The sequence below is a fragment of the Cryptomeria japonica genome, chromosome 10 (assembly GCF_030272615.1).
Source record: "Cryptomeria japonica chromosome 10, Sugi_1.0, whole genome shotgun sequence".
Lineage (NCBI taxonomy): Eukaryota > Viridiplantae > Streptophyta > Pinopsida > Cupressales > Cupressaceae > Cryptomeria > Cryptomeria japonica.
The window spans coordinates 174403059-174425721 of NC_081414.1; the positions used below are offsets into that span (position 1 = coordinate 174403059).

The 22663-nt window shown below is 31.8% G+C and overlaps 1 long non-coding RNA gene across 1 annotated transcript in view; it reads left to right on the forward strand.

The window, feature by feature from the left end:
- The window catches only part of LOC131859669 (uncharacterized), an 83575-nt gene that overhangs the window by 21778 nt on the left and 39134 nt on the right, over positions 1 to 22663 (forward strand). The window contains exon 2 of the long non-coding RNA XR_009359276.1: positions 22210 to 22291. This is a non-coding gene — a long non-coding RNA (uncharacterized LOC131859669). The remainder of the gene's footprint in view (positions 1 to 22209; positions 22292 to 22663) is intronic.

Below are 22663 nucleotides of genomic sequence, written 5' to 3' on the forward strand. Positions count from 1 at the left end.
CTTGCTTATTGTGCAATACCATTGCACTTTAAACATCAATACACCAAGTTTTGCTGATTTTAATATAGCTTTCAAACTAATGGGAGTTTATTTATGTAGGGTAGATTAATTTTGGTATGCCATGTTCATTTTCATAGGTGTAGAGCTCAATTTTGAAGTTTATATTCCAATTAATATGAAATTTATAGCCCAATTATATATCCTAAGGTATTCATCCAAAAATTTCCTTTATTTTGGTACATTATCAAATTCATTTTAGATGTCTTTAATACTATATTATTGCAGCCAAAACTTTAAAATATATCACATAAAATTTATTTAATTTCTGTAAATTTAGCTATTTATATAATCTATTTTCAAGGTCTTTCGATGCAGTGGCAGTACATCTAATAATAGCCTTATACTTTTGCCTCTACTTTAGTTGCCTAATTATATATTCTTTCCATATTTAGTCTTTGGAAAATTTGGTTGGAAATAAATCATGGGATCTTCCAAGGTTATTAGAGTCTTATTGGGTATGCCTAAAAATATCTTTGGACTCAATAAAAGAAACTTTTGTGGTTAAGATTTTGTTGAAGAATTCTTGATTCCTTATAATAAAGTAAATAGAGTAAAATGGTCCCCTTCATTATGTTTTTTTTTAAAATTAATAATGATGGTTATATTCATGCCAATTCAAGTGCAACAAGAATTGGTGGAACATTTTGGGATAATGCTAGTTTGTTTCACTTTCTCTCCTATACTATGGGGTTTGACATTAATCATCAAACGGAGGCTCGAGCCATCCTTGGGGCTTTAGAGAAATCCTATGAATTGAGTTGGAGGTCTAAGATACTCTGTGAGATGGATTCCATAGTTTTGGTCTTTTTTTTAAATAATAGGAGGACTTATGGATCTTCTTGGAATAGATTCTTTGTATTCTATGAAACTTCAATTCCATTTCTTTTATTAATTCCTAAAGAATATAATGTTATTGTTAGTTATTTTTCTGAATGGACCTCTAATGTTAATTACTAGTCTAATGTCATGGATTGGGAATCCTTGTCTTTTGCTCAACTTTTGTACTTTCTTCATGTCCTTTATAATGATTTGGTTTGATCCTTTTGATATATTTTTTACTATAATTTTTTATTGATAACATAGATTTCTTTGATTCCTAAAAATGATTGATTTATGAAAAATCTCTTTAAAATTTAAAGACAACTATTACTATTTGAATTTTCTTTTTAAAAATTTTATTGAATTTTTTAATAAATATAATTATTCCAAAAAAAATACACTTTTTTAATAAATAGAAACTTTCCTTGGCAATTTCGGGTGAGATTTTAGAAGCCAGGATTGTTGCCAAATCTGAAGCTTTGTTGGCCAGATCCAACCTTGAACCTGTTGATGGGAACATGGCTATGTCTCTAGGGTTTGGAGAGTTGTTGATTTGGGAACCAATAGATTGGAAACTCTTCTCAGGACAACACAGAGTCTTTGGTTGGAAGGATTGAATCATTTACTTTTCTTAAAGTTGTTTTGTGTTTACAGACAACTTTGATTCCATTATAGATCACCTCTTGGCAAAATTAGGAAAGTGTAATTCATAGAGATCTTTTGAAACATATAGTGTGACATTTCGAATTATGAAGAAATTATGTTTCATATTTTACTTGTTTCTCTTATCACAAACTAGTAATCTTGATTCTAATATCAATGATTGAAATTGGAGAGCTTTTAATACAATTTCTTTGTTTTTTATTTATGAATTATTTTTTGAAAAGATAACATATTAATAAAACTTGATGCTACATGACAAATGTGCATCATTAAATATAGCTTACAATTTCAACAATTTTATGTAGAAATCTTGTTAAAATATTTTAGTGATCAATAAGAATTTTTTAAGAGTTTCCATAAATAGATGATATTATAGATCTTGTAGCCATGAACGATTTTAAAATTTTAAACTTAAAATTTAAAAAGATTGTGATCATAATTTCTTTTAAGAATGAATGCTTAATCTACAGTTATATTTACACTTGTATAATTAAATCTTTTATTTTTTATTTTGGAGACATTTAGAAAACAGTAAAAGTTTAGAATGTTAGCAGAAAAAATTTCAACCCCACCCAATTGACCACCAATCAGGTAAATTCTATAATCTAAAATGTAAACACTTCTCTCTTCCATCACAAATGTGTGACAAAACCTATGCCTTCCAATAGTTATAATGAAGGAACCAAAAACTTGAATAAATGTAAGAGTAGCTCTTGCTTACATTGTCTCTGCAATTGTAGTGTCAGAGCTGATACTTCATTGTTGCCACTCTGATGCGTTTTGTGTTGATGTAGTTGTTATGATTTACATAATATGTCCCTTTGAGGTTTAATTGTATCTTGAGAAGGATGGTTGTACAATTGTTGCCACTCCCACGCGTTTTGTGTTTTACATAGAACCTATGCCAGTTAAAAAATTTCAACCCCACCCAATTTACTACCTATTAGGTAAATTCTATAATCTAAAATGTTATAATGAAGGAACCAAAAACTTGAATAAATGTCAGAGTAGCTCTTGCTTAAATTGTCCCTACAATAATAAGAACGTGAAATTGTAGTGTTAGAGACGATACTTTATTGTTGCCACTCCCACGCATTTTGTGTTTTACACAGAACCTATGCCAGTTAAAAATATTTAAAGTTGTATAATTAAATCTAAATATTTATTTTTTCTGAGACATTTAGAAAACAGTAAAATTTTAAGAATGTTAGCAGAAATTTTTTGAACCCCACCCAATTTACTACCTATTAGGTAAATTCTATAATCTAAAATGTTATAATGAAGGAACCAAAAACTTGAATAAATGTCAAAGTAGCTCTTGCTTACGTTGTCTTTGCAATAATGAGAATGTGAAATTGTAGTGTCAGAGCCAATACTTCATTGTTGCCACTCCCACGCATTTTGTGTTGATGTAGTTGTTATGATTTACATAATATGTCCCTTTGAGGTTTAATTGTATCTTGAGAAGGATGGTTGTACAATTGTTGCCACTCCCATGTGTTTTGTGTTTTACACAGAACCTATGCCAGTTAAAAAATTTCAACCCCACCCAATTTACTACCTATCAGGTAAATTCTATAATCTAAAATGTTATAATGAAGGAACCAAAAACCTGAATAAACATCAGAGTAGCTCTTGCTTACGTTGTCTCTGCAATAATGAGAACGTGAAATTATAGTGTCAGAGCTGATACTTTATTGTTTCCACTCCCACGCGTTTTGTGTTTTACACATAACCTATGCTAGTTAAAAATATTTATAGTTGTATAATTAAATCTAAATATTTTTTTTTTCTGAGACATTTAGAAAACAGTAAAATTTTAAGAATGCCAACAGAAAAAATTTCAACCCCACCCAATTTACTACCTATCAAGTAAATTCTGTAATCTAAAATGTTATAATGAAGGAACCAAAAACTTGAATAAATGTCAGAGTAGCTCTTGCTTACGTTGTCTTTGCAATAATGAGAATGTGAAATTGTAGTGTCAGAGCTGATACTTCATTGTTGCCACTCCCACGCGTTTTGTGTTGATGTAGTTGTTATAATTTACATAATATGTCCCTTTGAGGTTTAATTGTATCTTGAGAAGGATGGTTGTACAATTGTTTCCACTCCCACACGTGTTGTGTTTTACACAGAATCTATGCCAGTTAAAAAATTTCAACCCCACCCAATTTACTACATATCAGGTAAATTTTATAATCTAAAATGTTATAATGAAGGAACCAAAAACTTGAATAAATGTCAGAGTAGCTCTTGCTTACGTTGTCTCTCCAATAATGAGAATGTGAAATTGTAGTGTCAGAGCTGATACTTTATTGTTGTCGCTCCCACACGTTTTTTGTTTTACACAGAACCTATGCTAGTTAAAAATATTTACAGTTGTATAATTAAATCTAAATATTTATTTTTCTGAGACATTTAGAAAACAGTAAAATTTTTAGAATGTTAGCAGAAAAAATTTCAACCCCACCCAATTTACTACCTATCAGGTAAATTCTATAATCTAAAATGTTTTAATGAAGGAACCAAAAACTTGAATAAATGTCAGAGTAGCTCTTGCTTACGTTGTCTCTGCAATAATGAGAACGTGAAATTTTAGTGTCAGAGTTGATACTTCATTGTTGCCACTCACACGCATTTTGTGTTGATGTAGTTGTTATGATTTACATAATATGTCCCTTTGAGGTTTAATTATATCTTGAGAAGGATGGCTGTACAATTGTTGCCACTCCAACGCGTTTTGTGTTTTACACAGAACCTATGCCAGTTATAAAATTTTAACCCCACCCAATTTACTACCTATCAGGTAAATTCTATAATCTAAAATGTTATAATGAAGGAACCAAAAAATTGAATAAATGTCAGAGTAGCTCTTGCTTACGTTGTCTCTGCAATAATGAGAACATGAAATTGTAGTGTCAGAGCTGATACTTCATTGTTGCCACTCCCACACGATTTGTGTTGATGTAGTTGTTATGATTTGCATAATATGTCCCTTTAAGGTTTAATTGTATCTTGAGAAGGATGGTCGTACAATTATTGCCACTCCAACGTGTTTTGTGTTTTACACAGAACCTATGCCAGTTAAAAAATTTCAACCCCTCTGAATTTACTACCTATCAGGTAAATTCTATAATCTAAAATGTTATAATGAAGGAACCAAAAACTTGAATAAATGTCAGAGTAGCTCTTGCTTACGTTGTCTCTACAATAATGAGAACATGAAATTGTAGTGTCAGAGCTGATACTTTATTGTTGCCACTCCCACACGTTTTGTGTTTTACACAGAACATATGCTAGTTAAAAATATTTATAGTTGTATAATTAAATCTAAATTTTTATTTTTTATGAGACATTTAGAAAACAATAAATTTTTAAGAATGTTAGCAGAAAAAATTTCAACCCCACCCAATTTACTACCTATCAGGTCAATTCTATAATCTAAAATGTTATAATGAACCAAAAACTTGAATAAATGTCAGAGTAGCTCTTGCTTACATTGTCTCTGCAATAATGAGAACGAGAAATTGTAGTGTCAGAGCTGATACTTCATTGTTGCCACTCCCACGCATTTTGTGTTGATGTAGTTGTTATGATTTACATAATATGTCCCTTTGAGTTTTAATTGTATCTTGAATAACGATGGTTGTACAATTGTAATTTTTTATGTTATAACGTCCACCGCTTGGCAATATAGATTGACAACTATATTGTTGCACAAATACAATCGAATCACATGTTTTTTATTCGAGTTTAACTAATGTACTTATATTTTAAAAATATATTTAAAATTTGCCGAGAGATATCATATAATAAAAAGAATCATCTCTAAAATAAATGTTCTTCTAAAATATTATTTCTAATATTTAAGTTTAATAATTAATGTTAAAAGTCATTCAAAAGAATATGTTTCAATAAATTATCTTTTATTGAATTTCAAGAATAAATTTTAGACTAAACTTATAATTGTTGGGAATATGAAGCCCAACAGTCACATGGTTGTTTGTCTTCCCCAGAAGACTCCTCATTTCATATCTGAGATGTCTATATAAATGACTGTGTGCAGTCATGTATGTACTGTAGTATTTGGATATTGGTTAATAAGAATTCTCCCTGCTTTCTGGTGGACGTAGCCACTTAGTGGTGAACCACATTAATCTTGTGTCTCAAGTTCTTTGTTGTGTCTATTATTCTTTCTGTTATTTTATGTTCATTATTATGTGTTTTCTCTACTCATTTTAAACTAATTGTTATCAGAGCTTAGGTGAAGTGATTGAGCAGAGATGGAAAGGTAGATAGATAAAGGATTGAAAATTCTTGAGAAGATGCAGAAGTTCGAAGTTAGAGAAATTAGTTGTTGGCCGCGTAAAAAGAAATTGTTGGTTTCTCGAGAAGGGTAAAAGGAAGCCAAAAGATGAAGACATTGATTCAGTCATCGAAGATTTTCTTGCAAATTTAGACTCGGTGGAGAGTAAAATTGTGCAAGCAAAAGTTAAAACAAAACATCATATTCATTGGTGGGATGGCTGGAAAAAGGAGGAGACTTCGACTGAAGAAGAAGAGGGTTTGAAGTATTTGTTGTTTGAAGATTTTCTTGATTTGACTGAAGAAGAGGATGCTGAAGAGGAGGACACTAAAGCGAGTGAGGATGAAGTTGAGGAGTTTGAGACCAAGACTCAGGAGGATTATGAAAAAGAAAAATTTATGAGGTTGAAGGAAGAGAATCTCCTACTCACTGACAAACTTATTTGTATGGACCAAAAGTTGATGGTTTTGTGTCGCATGATGAATATTGAAAAAGATAGCTTTGAGAAAGAATGGTATTTTTCTAAAGAGACTGTATTTCAGCAAGAGGAAAGTGATAGGAAGCTCCTGACAGAGAACTCTTTCCTCACAAACATGCATTCCTTTTTGATAGGAAAGCCTTTCTTTGGTGGAAAGAATCCACAAGAGGATTCGGGGTGCCTGGCGATTGAATATCCCAAGAGCGTAGGGATTATAGACCTCACAGAGGTGGCACAGACCCTCTGGCTCAAGGTTGCACAAGATCTAGAATACTTCGCAAAGGATGAGGATAAGGTCTTTGAGGAAAATGAATTTCAAAAAGAACAAAAGAGTGATGATTTATTGCTCCAGATTGCAGAAATAGAGGCGGAGTGGAATGTATTGATTGCAGGTACTGCACAAGTTTTTGCACAAAATACAACAAATTCATTTGATATGGAGCCCGTTGGTGCAAGGTCTATAGCTGGAATCTCAAAATCAGATCTCGTGGCAGCCCAATTGCATAAGAATATTGCATCCGGTGTTGGTCAAATAAGGAAAGAATGTGAGAAGGCGGGTATATGAAGAGGAAGTTGTGTTGTAAGAGCCATGATAGGAGAGTGTTCACACAGACCGTCAAACACAGAGTCGGATGACTGGCTTGATGGCTCATGGATGGGGGACTACACCTACAATGTCAATTACAATGACAAACCACTATATGGAAAAACCACATACGATGGTGTGATTGATGTAGGGTTCACTATGGATAAAATACATTCTATTGAGGATAATAAGGAGATTCAAAGCCATAGACCGATACAAAATTTTTATATTTGGGTATTAGAATCTGGTAATGGTGATCTTCTAAATATTCTATTACGAGGGAGCACAAGAGCAAGAGACTTTGATTATGGATTACCAGATGCAGTAGTTAGAGAATATGATTTTAACTCTGATCTGACTTGGAGAATATTAATTCACATTGCTCATGAACAGAGTTTGGCGATATTAAAATCTTCTCAAGAGCTGGTTGTAGTGTGAATTTAAAAAATGAAAGTAGGGATGTCGTTGTGCATGGCTGTGTCGGTTGGACTTCACGGGGGAGATTGTTGGGAATATGAAGCCCAACAGTCACATGGTTGTTTGTCTTCCCCAGAAGACTCTTCATTTCATAACTGAGATGTCTATATAAATGACTATGAACAGTCATATATTAACTGTAGTATTTGGATATTGGTTAATAAGAATTCTCCCTGCTTTCTGGTGGATGTAGCCACTTAGTGGTGAACCACGTTAATCTTCTATCTTGATGTCTTTGTTGTGTCTATCATTCTTTTTATTTTATTTTATGTTCATTATTATGTGTTTTATCTGCTCATTTTAAACTAACAATAATGTTTCAATGAATCCTCTCTCTAGTGTTCAAATTAATAGAATATAAAATATTCCAGTTAGAAAATTAGGCATGAGTACAATAGAATCAGGTAGAATCATTCATCAACTCAATGGATGCAATTTCTTCTCCTAGAGTTTCAATTATGTGCATTGAAGTTTATATCTCTTTTTCCTAAGTTCACCATGTCTAGAGTTCTAAAGAAATTGGATTCAACTTTCTAATTCATTCAAAAGCAATTTAACAAGATCCTAATTGCTTCATATTCAATTTGCACATAGACTCCTTAACTCTAGTTTCTATAAATGCTCTTTCTATTTTTTCTCTATTTAAAATCTAAACTCTCATAGTAATTGCATCTACACTTTAAAAGCATTTTTGCAAAATCATAAACATATAGAGAGACATATGAAAGTTGTCTTTTTGTCATAAAAAATAGAATTCCATGTAAAAAAGATTGCAATTCAAAATTAATATTTAAGAAAACCTATTTTTAGTATAAAAGGTATAAATTTTTTGCTCTTAAAAAAATAAATTATCTAAAAAAATGACAACATAAATTGAAAATTTGTCAAATCGATGAATTCTTTTTAATAATCTCATTAAGAATTAAATGAATCTTGATTGAGCTATATCCGTCACTGCACTAAACTAAATCAAATGACAAGATGAACAAAAAAAATGAAACTCACCTTAATTTGTAGTTTATAAATATAATTTCTTGAAAGGTTTATTAAAACTTTAAAAACCTTATTATATAGTCCTCTTATTTGATTTCCCTTAAAGTAAACCTTGTTATGATCTACAAGGCATTGACAAGAACCTGAAAGATATTCAATGGAGATGTACTTTTTCTTTCAGTACTAACATGGACGAACCTAGATTTGTAGAATACTCACTAGGTATGAATGATTTATAATCTTGGAAGATTTCTATGGATAAATAAATGGAAGTGTTGAAAAAGAATGAATCATGGGATCTTGTACCATTGCATAAAGGATGCAAAATTGTTGGTTGAAAATTGGTGTTCAAGAAAAAGATCAATTTAAATGTAAGTATTGAGAAGAAATATGTGAGGCCGGTTACAAAAGGATAATCTCAATTTGAGGGTGTTGATTGTGGTGAGAAATTTTATCCTATAAAAAAAATTACATCAATTAGATTTTTTCTTTTAATTGCTACTACCTATGATATAGAAATTGAGAAAATTGATGTGAAAACTGATTTCCTTCATGGTGATTTGGAGGGGGATATTTATATGACATAACTAGATCATTGTGTGGTAAAAGGTAAAATTAATTTGGTTTGTAAATTGAAGGAATCCTTTTATGCCCTCAAACAAATCCCTAGGATGTAGTACCAAAAATTTGATACATATGTGTTGATCTTGGGATTTGAGCATTTTAAATTAGATTACTTCTTTTATTATAAATATGATGGTGATAATTTATTATATATTGCATTATATGTTGATGATATATTATTTACTGGTAAAGGGAAATGAATGATTTCAAAATGAAGACTCAACTTGTAGCTCAATTTAAAATGAAATATCTTGGTGTAGCTAAAAACATTGTTGAGATCAAAATTAGATGAGATGGAGTGAACAAAAAGCTATGTCTAGGCCAAAATAAGCATGTGAATTTAGCTTTACAGAGGTTTAACATGCATGATTATAGTCTATTATGTATTCCTTTAACAATTAGAATGAAGTTATCAACTTCAAATTGTCTTCAATCCCCATCAGATCAAAAGATGTGAGTAAAGTGACTTACTAGATTGCACTTGGATTTTTTATGTATGATATTATCTGCATTAGACCAGGCATCGCCCAAGTAGTCAAAGTTCTTTCCAATAATATTTATAATCCTATTAGAATTCATTGGGATTCAATTAAAAGAGTCTTAAAATATTTCAAGGGCACCTTAGACTATTCTTTGTGTTATCATGTTGTAATTGATAGGATATTTTTTTCCTCCTGATATTCACGGTTATGTGGATTCAAGCTAGGTAGGTGATGTTGATAGAAAAAGATCTATTAGTACATACATGTTTACTTTATTTGGTGGTACAATCAGCTAGATGAGTATGTGAAAGAATATGGTTTCTTTCTCCACTACTAAAGCTAATTAAATGGTAGTTATTCATTCGTGTAAAAAAGCCTCTTGGATTCAGAGACTATGCTTAGATATTGGAATAAAATAAGGTGTACTGATACTTTATTGTGATAGTTAGAGTGTGATCTACCTAGCTAAAAACTTGATATTTCATGCCAAGACCAAGAACATTGATGTTAAATACCATTTTCTCAAAGATATGGTCAAGGATTGTAGGGTGAAGTTGGTTATGGTAAATATGTTGATGAATGTTGTAGATTCTTTAACTAAGGTTGTGAGCACAAAGAAATTTAGATGGTGTTCACTTGGTCTATTGGCCTCATGTCCCCTAGCAATTAAATTATGGTGTAGACACTCCCTTTTCTCTTGGAAGGTGTTTGACAAGTGGGAGAATGTTAGGAGAATGTTGTCTCAACCTTGGAATAGAAAAATATTACTATTTATAGTGAGTTTTCATTTGAGCACAATCTGGTCAAATATTTGTTCTAAAGCTATAAATTGGCTAAATAAGCATGCAATTTTTATTTTTTTTCGCAAAATCATGTCTAGATTGAAAGATACTAAAAATTCTATGTTTTTAAGTTATAAATTCAATTTTGAAGGTGTTAGAGGCATTTTTGTGCTTGAAAGTTGTCATAACTTGTTTGTCCAGTTATAGCTTGTTAGAGCATTTCATGAGATTTCCAATACTTCAAATGGTTCACCAATTAGACTCCTAGGTCAAAATTTATGGCCTCTAAAAGTTAGAAATATAAAAACTTGTCAGACACATAAATGAACTATAAATGGAAGTTAGACACGTTGGTGCGCTTTTTGATACATCATAAGACATTTTGGATTGGAGAAAAGCTAGACAGCACATTGTAGGTGGTTTTAGTTCATAGTTTTATAATACCATTTAATGATTTCATGTGTTGTGTCTCCTATATATTAGATATGTGAGATAGAAGTTGAATGAAAGAGTTTTGTTGTTGGTGAGTTACGTCTGAATTTAGTTTATTGTCGGCAAGAGTAACTCTGGCTTATACACGTTTGCATAACACACCAAGCGGTCGCTTTGTTAGGTTTATTTTCCTTTCAATTTAGTGAACGGGCTGCTCTAAACTTTATTATGGCCTTATGAGTTGGACCCTATCCATGCTGGAGCAAGTAAACTTAAGCGGCTCATAATTAATCTTAATAAAAATTATCTGGTTCGATTCGATTCGAGTCGTGCAACAGTATAGTTGTCGATTTTTATTGACAGGCGGTGGACGTTATAACATCATAAATTACAATTGTACAACCATCCTATTCAAGATACAATAAAAACTCAATACTGACATATTGTGCAAATCATATCAACTGCATTTAACACCTATAGCTAGTCAGTATAATACATCATAATTGCCTAAAGAGGTTGAAATAGGAGCTGTACTGGACGATGCGCATGCAGTCCTAGCTCTCCGGAATCAATCTGCATCTTACACCATACTCCGGGGTTTAAATATTTCTGAAATAGCGTAGGTTCTGTGTAAAACATACAAAACGCGTGGGGGTGGCATCAATATACTATCAGCTATGATACTACATTTTAACGTTCTCATTAATCAACTTCAGCTTTTCTTACGTAAGATAAACAACGTAAGCAACAGCTACTCTGACATTCATTTAAGTTTATTGGTCCCTCGATTATAACAAGGTCTGGTTCACGTGTTTTGTCACGCATCTGCAAGGGAATACAAGTTGAGGAAAATTGCAGAGGTAAGTTGAGCGGTGGAAGCTCCATTGTTTTGTTTGTTTTAACCAGGTACACCATAATCTCTCTTCTCAAATAAAAGATATAGATTGTTATGCCATAGATCTAACAAAAATGCTTTCACCTTCAAAAGTTTATTTTGTCTTTACTTTTTCATTTCTTGCGGCTTTTAGCCACTGATATTTTTGCCTAGATTGAAATGATAAAAGTTTATTAAGGAGTTCTGATATTTTAGCCTCTGATATTTTTGCCTCCATTTATGAGTTCGCCATGAACTTCATTGATTATTTAGATTTAATGGGTGGTCAATTGAGTGGCTGTTCTAAATTTCTATAAAAATTATTTAGATGATCATACAGTTGTAGATTTAGCATTCTTTGTTAAAAGAAATTGTGAAATCACAATCTTTTTAAAATTTTAGATCTTAAAGTTTTAAGATCATTCATAAATACAATATCTATAATACCATTATTTATGAAAATTCTTCAAAAATTCTTACACTCACTAAAATATTTTAACAAGATCCTTCATAAAATTGTTAAAAATGTAAACTGTATATAATCATGCATGTTTGTCATATACATAAATTTTAATTAAAAGATACATCTATTAAAATAAGCTACTTTTTAAAAAATTTAGATTGATAAATAAAAAAACAGAAAGAATATATTAAAAACCCTTCAATTTCAACCATTGATACAATAATTAATTCACTATGAAAAACAAATAAAATGTAAAACTTAACTTCCCGATAATTTAAATTGTCATATTATATGTTTCAAAAATATCTCTATAAATTACCCTTTTATCACCACATAATGAATAATAAAATTTACATAAATTATAATACCATTACACTCATTGAAAATATTATCAGGGATAAGATAATAGTTATCTTATCCCTGATAATATAATGAAGGAGGAGATCCTCAAGGACACAATTGTTATCAGTATTTTGAATCTATTAGCTGTATATGAACTTTTTTTTTATAATGACTAAATATTATCAGGATAAGATAATGGTTAAGATAGAGAAAATAATATTAGAGAAGTACATGAAGTTATCAAAATCAATTATGATTAGGCATTACTAAAATGGTTTTTCTTTTTAATTCAAATTTATTTATATAAGAAAATTATGTGTTTCAATAAAAAATAATTAGAAAATAGTGTAGAGAGTATAAAAATTTGATATGTGAATGAGATATTTTGGAAGAAGAATCAATAAAAGATTTTTAAAAAAATAAAAAAGATTGAATTTTTTTTTGATAAAAAACTAAAACCTTCACCAAAGAAAATGGTTCTAAAAATATGAAATAACAAAATTACAAAATTAAAAGATATTATCTATTATATTAATTGTGTGTTATGCTAAGTGGCTTTCCTATAGTAGCAGTAAAGAATTTAGTAAAACTTTGACATTTCAAAAATTTTATAGTCCATTCGCCTATCTAAATAGAGAAGTTTGCATGCTAATTTAGAAGGTAGTGGCCTTAAACTTGAAATGCCCTAAATTCGCTCCAAATTTTTATCCCTTAATTATAACTATTTGAAAGGCCTAGGTTTGGTTCATATGTTTTGTCATGCATCTGCAAGGGGAACAAATTAAATTATAGAGACAAATCGACCAATGGAAGCTTAATAGTCTCCCAACACCTATTATTGTCAATGCTTTAAATTGGAGCTCCATTGTTTTTTCTACCTTAACCAAGCGCACCACAATCTCTCTTATCAATAAAAGATATAGATTATTACACAATATATCTAAAAAATGCTTTCACCTTCAAGATCACAATCTCTCCTCTCAATAAAAATATAGAATATTATACAATAGATCTAGAAAAATGCTTTCATCTTCAACAATTTGTTTGTGTCTTCACTTTTTCATTTCTTGGAACTTTTTCCCACCAAAAACTTGCCTAGATTGGAATGGTAATTTTTTTTTAAAGGAGTTTGTTTAAATTATTCAATTTTCTTCTTACATAATCTCCATTTATGAGTTTTTAGACTAATTTTTTTGTGAGCAGAAATTTTCTTGACCTAATGGTAGAAACTTATAATACAACATTTTCTTTTAGGTTGAAATAATTGAAATCAATTGGTCATTTTCCCTTGTTCTATTTTAATATTTTCATTTATTTTGAATAAATCAAAATAATATGGCTAGGAAGGGGTTTCATGAAGTTACCACATAGTAGGAACCTAATAGAAAATAAATAATGATATAGGATAAATTAAAATCTTGTACAACAAAATTAAAGTATCTACATTTTATTCAATAGATTTTAATGGGTGGTTATCGAGGTGGGGTTATAATTTTCTCCACTAACATTCTAAAATTTGATTTTTTTCTAGATTCCTATCCAAATTTTTAGGTTAAATTATATATTTGTAAATTTAAGAGTAGATTTAGCATTCCTTATTAAAAGAGATTAATAAACTACTATATTTTTAAAAGTTTAGAGCTTAAATTTTAAAGATTGTTCATTATTACAATATCTATAATACCATCTATTTATGAAAACTCTTCAAAAATTATCAACACTCATTAAAATAGTTTAACAACCTCCCTCCATACAATTGTTAAAAATGTAGGCTATATTTAATGGCATGCATTTGTCTTGTAGAGTGATTTTTTTAATTTAAAAGACACATCTATTTAAATAAGTTACCTATTTAAAAAAATATATGTATACATAAAAAACAAATAAAACATATCAAAATCTCTTAATTTCACTTGTTAGTATTAGAACCATAATAAATAATTCATGATGGAGAAAAAAATAAAATGTGAAATATAATTTCCTCATAATTTGAAGTGTTATGCGATATGTTCCAAAAATATATGTATGGATTAACCTTTATTAATTTATTATATATTGAGTACAAAATTATCACCGTAGGGTTGATGATAAAGTCTAAATAAATTTTAATACCATTACAATCATTAAAAAAATCATTACATAGAAATTGAAAAATATTTTTATTAGTGTAATTCTTTGTGATAGAAAGAATAGTTTAAAGAGATTTAGTTGTACAAGTATTTCTCTATAGTTTAGTTGAAATTGAATTTGAATGTGGTTTAAATTTATTTTGAGAGTTTAGAGTGAACTTGAACATGATTAGTGAACAAATATATTGTATAGTTATACAAGCCTAGTGTATTGTAATAGGGGAAAGTCATCTAAGACTAACATGTGCATTAGTATAGGTCAATCATTCTACAATATTACATTAGAGATGTGAGTGGGATTAACATGTTATCCACAAGGAAGAGATAATGTTGTCTTTGACTCATTCTTTTGTTTATGTGTATGTGATAGGGATTAACAGTAATTTGCCTTATGACCAAACCTCTTGCAATTGTAACACTAAATGCTTCTATAGATTGCAACCTTAGGACCAAATTTATTGCATTAAAAACAATAGCCATTAAAAGATGGTTACCTTTGTGCATTCACTTAATGAACTAGTATTCTTCTTGCATTTGTATTTTGATTCTGGGTTTTGCTTGCGTCTTTGAATTTTTTTCATTTCTGCCTTAACCTCTTTTCTTTTTCTTTGTCATTTTGATTTGAGCAATCACCGGGCTGAAATCCAAGTCTAGTATTGTCTAAATGAGCTTTTTGCATGTTGGTCAGTTCTTCCAAGAGCTTAATGCTATCAAGAAACTTATTCTCTACCTTAAACTTCTTCACTTCTTTCTCTAGCTTCTCACATTCTTTAGTCTTCAGCTTCATTGATTCTTTCAGGGTTTCCTCTATCTTGTTCGTCTCCACAATATTCTGCATCAGCTCCTTAACAGCCTCATTTTCCCGCTTCAACTGATTGCTAACTTCCTTATGACTCAAATTGAATTTCTAGATTTTCTCTCAGCTTTTGCACACACTCATTCCCTACCTTCACATTCTCTTTCAATTCCTTATTCTTAGATTCAACACTCCAAATATTCAAGGGTTGTCTACAATCCCTCTTCCAACTGAAATTCTTTGTCCATACTCATCGATGCCATGATTCAACCAACAAGGACCTCCCTCAAGCGGTTAATCATTCAAGAAAGGGACCAAATCTTTGATACCAATAGTTGAGTTGGTTGAAGAGACCGAAATACTGAGAGTGGGTGTGAATCACTATTCCCATAGATTCTAAAATTTTCCCAAAATTTCTAAACCTTTTATTGATATATCAAATCCACAATTAAGCTCATGACCATGTAATATAAAATACAAAATAAAAAAGAAACATAACCACAAATGGAACAACAGATTTTATATGTGGAAAACCCAAATGGGAAAAACCATGGAGAGTGTTGACTCTCAAGATAATATAACTAGTTATATGGTTTTTAGAAAATGGGTGGCTCACTACTGAATGACTCACTACCAGATTAAAAAGATGCTCATTGTCAGAATGCTCACTACAATAGATATAAATGAACTGAGGAAGGTTGCATCTCCAATTGCATGAAATCAATTCCAGATTAAGCTCAAATCATAACTCATAAAACTTACAACAGATTCGGTAAAGGATCTTTGTATCACTATCCACAAACACCTACAGTAGATTCGGTGAAATATTAATGCACTTATCTATTGAACCAATCACTTGAAGAAGATCCAATAAAATATTATTGAAACATTGTCTCACTCTGACTTTACTCCAACTACTTCACTGTCCACAACTTGCACTTCACACATTGCACTATTATCTACTATTTCACACACCTTCTCACTCATGTACTTACATCTCACACACACATCCATACCTGCCAAATGCATATACACACACATATATATACTAGAAAGATTATACATTGGGATAATATGTCGCCCAAGCACAAATAATTATGCTTCTTGGATCAAAATATTATCCAATAAAGCCTTAACCAAAAATATGATTAAAAAGATGACCTATGCATATCTCTCCATCTCTCCTTTTTTTTCTCCTCATTCTCCATCTGTGTCTTCAAGTCCATCTATATCTCCATCTTATTCTATTCTAGGATTTGAAATGAGGAGCATAGACGCAAGGGTGGGAGCTAGGGCTTTAGGGGAAGCTGGTGGAGGGGAGGATGATGTAAATGAAGACAATGAAAATGGAGTTGAGGTTTGGGGTTTGGTGTGGTCTGCTTTTGTTTTGCCCCTATCTTTCCCTCCTCTGTGGGGTTTGGTGCATGTGCAGAGGGGATGTAGGTGATTTACCACTGTGCATGGAGAAAGAAAGGTGTGGGGTTCTTCCACTGATTTTTCTATTGAAGTTGTGGTGGCTTCTTTTTGTGATCATCCCTGTGGGTCATGGATTAGGATATCCTCCTTGTTTTCCCCTATGACTAATGATTTTGCATCTAGAGGGAGAGTCTACGGTGTCTTTTTTGTAGATGCTGCTTTAGGGTTTGCTACTTGGTCAGAGGTTGTGGAGATCATCCTTGTCGCTGATGTAGACATCGTTGAGGGATGTGGATCTCTTGGCCTCTGTTATTGATCTCTCTCCATCATGGGGTTTAATTTGGTGGCATCTGATGGTGTTTGGGGTTTCTCTGGTGAGGGATCTGGGGTCTCCTTTTCCCCCTCTTTATTTTGGTGTGGGGGAAATATTTGGGACCCAGGTGGTGTTTCAACTGCATGGCTCTATCTAGGGTTTGTGAGCTTTCCTCTCCCTTTGGTTTTTCTTCTATCCTTGGGGTGGGGTATTTTGTATGCTATCATTTTGTTCCTTCTCTTGGCGACAATTTTCTTTTTGAAACCCTAGCTTAAGGCCATGAGGGTGGGGGTGCATAGTTTGTTTCTAGGGCCCTTTCCCCTTTGTTTGTTGCTTGATCTGGTTGGGCTTTTAGGGTTTCTTTTGGTTCCTTTGGTTCTTTATTTTCCCTAGCGTTTGCTTGAAGATCTATTGATGGGTTGTCTTCTTGGGTCTAGCCGTGTTTTTGCTGGCAATATCTCTTAGCCTGTCCTCTCTCTGTAGCATGGGTTTTCTTCATTTTGCCTTATTGAGGTGGCTCTTTCTTCTCCGATGATGGGGATGGATTGTTTTTGAGAGTATTTGCCTTCTATTTAGGTGGAGTTGGGTATTGCGGTGCAATTCGATTATTGTTGGTGGATGACTCGTGATGACCTATATCCTGAGGCCCGATGGTTGTTTGATGCTACTTACTAGATAAAGAGTTTATACCTCTTTTCTCCTATTGAGGTGGAGATTTTGGTTATTCTTTTCTTCTTGGAGTTGGACTGGTTTAGGCCTCTTCTTCATCTTCTGGTTTTGGGAGCCTTTTTAAAATCCAACTATCCAACAAAGCTTTGTGATTCCATCTCTTGGTGGCTGGACTTTGGTTAATGGTTTGAAGCCTTGTTCTCTTTATTTATGGTTTCCTACCTTTCAACCCCTATGGAGGTGAGTTCCTATCCTATTGTCTTGGATAGATGCTTTGTTGTTAAAGGTGCGACTATGAGAAGCTTCGAGGTTATTGGCTTCATTCTGGTGGTTCTGGGAGCCATTTAAAAACCCATTTTGAAGGTTAGGGGAACCTTTTAAAACTCCCATGTTTCCGATCAAAATTTAATTCTTTCTTTGTGTAATCTTGTTTGGCTAGAGGCTGATAGTTTTCAAGGGCCCAGTTGAGACTATGGATGGTTTTGGTTAAGGTCTTGGCTAGCTTTTTGTTGCTTGGAGTTTTTACTAAAGGTTAAGGGAGTTGGGAATATCCTTTTTGTTTGGTTGAGGGTGCATGTTAGACCCTTGTCATGTTCTTTTAAGTGCTATAGTTTGTGGCTATAGCCTTGTTGGTGTGGCCAACCTGTTTTGTACTAACTAAATCTTGTTAGTTTGGTTGGCACTTTCTGCTTGTGGTTGCACTTGTTTTTTACTGGTGTTAGTTTGTTTTGTTGTGTTTGGGCTGCCACTTTTCATGGTTTGATATCTTTGGCAATGTAGTATTGTGGGTTCCAAATCCTGGTAGAATCTGAGGGTTTTGGGTCCCTTCAAAACTTGTTGTACGGGATTTCAAGTCCCCTCAAAACCTGTTTTAGCCTTAATAAAAAAAAGTCAACCTCTGCAATATTTTCTCACTCTTCCTTTACACATTTAATTTACTAATGCATATACCTTAATTATAGGAACATAATAGGGGTCTACCAAACCCATAGATACAAACCCATAAGCACAAAACTCTTAGCACACTAACTCAAAGCTACAAGATATAGATACCATGCATACCTCTGATGCTGGAACACAAAACATGATAGATGCAACTGATATAACTGACATGACCGATGCTGGACCACACAACTGATACCGAGACAAAATATAAACTAAGATAAGAATTACTTAGGACTTTAGAGATGAGGATCTTCTGGAAATGACTCTATTAGATCATCTACGCCTTACCACATCATATCTCATAGATATCCATGCCTATCTTCCAACAATACCAAAACTAGAACACCAACATCATACACCTTCTGTTCCAAACCAGATAGCCAAATTTGATATCAATGACAACAATGACAATATTCACACAAGTCTGACAAGAGGAAAGTGAAATGATACTTAACAATTGGAAACAATGGAGAGGACAGTTTTTGGATTAGACGGAGCCACTACAGGTCTAGGTGTGATATGCAACCCTATAAATTTGGAAAGAAGTGTGGTGGAAGATAACAGATGGTGGATTATATTTAAATGCTGGATGCTACAAACAAATGATCATTTTTCATCATATATGTTTATGGCCCAACCCAAACGATGTAGAAAAAATAAATTTGGTCAATATTAACACTAAAATAGAAGGGTTTAGAGGTGAAAGAGGTTTGATAGCAAGAGATTTTAATGCTATTCAAAACATTTAGGAAAAAATGGGCGGTATATGGAAAATTTATGTGGTTGAATCTAACTTCCAAAACTTCATTGGTAGTAACAATTTGAAGGATTTGTAGGTGTCGAATGGAACATTTACATTGACCAATCATAGGAAAGGTTTCGCCAATATAAGAAAAATATTAGATAGATTCTTAAGTGTAGGCCAATTGGATAGTCAATTGTAGTTTTATGAAGTATTTGTGCTCTCTTTTACTTGATCAGATCATTATCCTGTTGAGTTCTTGTCAATTCAAAATAATTAAATAGCGTCTATTCCATTTAAAATTTAAAATATGTGGCTAAGAGGGCCCAATTTAGAGGATTTGATTATTAAATGGTGGAATGAGATTGATCAAAGAGATCAAACATATATGTATCAATTGAACAATAAATTAAAGTATATCAAGGAGAAACTAAAAGAATGGAACAAAATCCAATTAAAAATATCTTCCATGAAAAATAAGAATAGAAACAAAATTAACAAATTTGAATGAAATAATTATAGGAATAGGAATGGGAATAGAGGAACACAAAAGGAAAAAGTCATTTAAGGAAAATTTATATGAAATGATGGAAAGGGAAGAATGTTTTGGGAGAAAAACATCTAGGGAGATCTATCTTCTAGAAGGAGATAGAAACACAATTTTTTTCAAATTTTTTTATAAAAAATAAGGAAAGAAGCAGATATGTAGACATCCATAAAGAGGATGGATCGAAGAGTCAAACCCTGGAGGAAGTAAATGTGGAAGCAGTTAGATTCTTTGAAGGAATGCTAAACAAAGAAGTGCATTTGAACAAGGATGCAAGAGAGGAATTCCTAGGAGAAATACCTAAAATTATTTCTGATGAACAAAACAAAGAGTTATTCAAGAAGGTAACGAAAGAATAGGTGAGAGAAGCGGTCTTCCAAATGAATATAGATAAGGCTATGGGGCCTGATGGTTTCCTAGCTGGCTTTTTCCACTGCTTTTGGGAAATAAAAGGGGATGATATCTTCAAGGCAGTGGAGGAATCAAGGAAGAAGAGAACCATTTTGGGGACACTTGATCACACATTGCTAGCTTTGATCCCAAAGAATAAGATAGTCCAATCAATGGGGGATTTTAGGCAAATTCCTCTATGTAACACAACATATAAAATAATCTTTAAAATTATTGCAAATAGACTAAAAAAAATCTTAAGCTTCATAATAGAGGAAGAACAAAGTGTCTTTGCTCTAGGAAGATGAATTGTGGAAGGCATTATAATAGCCCATGAAACAATACATCCAACAAGAAAGATAAGACAAGCTGGTATGATTCTCAAATTAGACATCATGAAGGCTTATGATTCAGTAGATAGAGGCTTCTTAAAACAATTTTTATTGAAATTTGGATTTAGTAAGGATTGGATAGAATGGATCAATAGTTGTATTTCTTCTCCAAAAATTTCGGTTCTAATGAATGGAGTATCTCAAGGCTTTTTTAGCAAGAGAAGAGGAATTAGGCAAAGTGATCCAATCTCCCCTTTTCTCTTTATCATAATGGTAGAAGATCTAGGGAGGCTGATAAGTAAAATAAGAGATGAAGGTGGTTGTATTGGAATTAAAATAGTAGCTGGGATGAATTCAGTTAGATATAATTATTGAATATTTATTAATGGTTTAACACAAATTATATTACTTTATATTTTTTGTTACTTTTTTTTCATAAAAAATACCAATATTTATTATAATTACTTTGTTAAATAATTTAAATAATGACATGGCTTGTGTCTATTATCTGCACAACTTACAGCTTTAAAAGACAAGAAATTTATGGTGTGATATTAACCTATTCAGATAACAAATCTATCATTATTATAAGATTGGAAGCCTCTAGAACTCAAACATGAAATATAGAGCAATACGATGCTATATTTATCCTATAATCCTTAATTAATGTATTTTTAGTAATAATGAAATATCTAAATATTTTGGCTATTGAGTGTAAAATCTTCTGTTACTCTCTCTATAATATTTTGAGTTGTATTCAATTAAAATGCCAAAATACCTTCACTGTATTGAACCTTAATGAGTTAAATTATAAATTTAAAAACACCCATCAAAACTCTTTGTCTATAATCGTATAGTTCTTATCAATAAACTTTCTCAAAGAATTCTCTTCCTCTAAAAATTAGAGTAAACATAAATATACATTTGATGCATTGTAGCCTTCTAGAGGATATCTCAAGCGTTACAGTTAGTTTGCTAAACAATATCATTATTCCCAGTCTTGTGATCCTTAGCCCTTAGGAAATAGAGATAATGTTGCTTTAGTTGGTATCATCCCTCACCACTTACTTTTACATTTTACCTTTTTTATGTGGAGGATGATTTTCGGTGGCTAAATTCCTCTAAGGGGTATAATCTTATCAATGATATTATATGAAAAATCTGAATGATGAGCTCCCCACTAATATTTAAATTGATTTAATTGCTTAATTTTTGATGTTGTTATGTTAAAATGGGATTCAATGAATTGTTATTATCATTTAAACCTAGCTATATCTTGGCTGTAAAAATAAACCTTTTTGCTATCCACTTTTTCTATAGTTTAATAATATTATCTTTTAATTTAATTAAAAGTTAAACAAAAGTTACCTCTTAATTAGAATATATTCTTCACGGAATTCTAAAAAGCACATTGTCACGCATTCATTATTCAACTGCAAACGTAGGCAAAATTTATGGTAGCGTATATTTAAGCTTTTGTTTGTTTGATTTTAAGAACTGAAAACCGTAGCTTTGGCTAACGTGTTTTGTTTAAGGAAAATTGCAGAGAGGAGTTGAGTACCAGTCAACAACACTGGGTTTGCTAAAGCTTCAAATAAGATCTTACTTGCTTAGTCTTTCCTAACCAGGTACACCATGACCTCTCTCCTCAGGGAAAGATCTTCAATATTATTGCATCTTCATCATCAACAAATATGCGTGCCTTATAAAATTATCCTTCATCATCAACAATTAATGTTGTGTCTTCACTCTTTTATTTCTTGTGACTTTTGACCACAAATATGCGTGCCTTATACATTGAGTTTTAAGGTTAATTTCAGATTCTCAAAGATTTTCGTTACTACAAAATTAGTTAAACAAATGGTAAGAACATTTAATATGTGATTTTAATCTCAACAGATAATAAACTTATGATATTTATCGGATTGGAAGCAGAAAACTAGTGCAATTCAATGTATCTTTGATGATAATGAAACATATAAATATCATGGACGAACGAA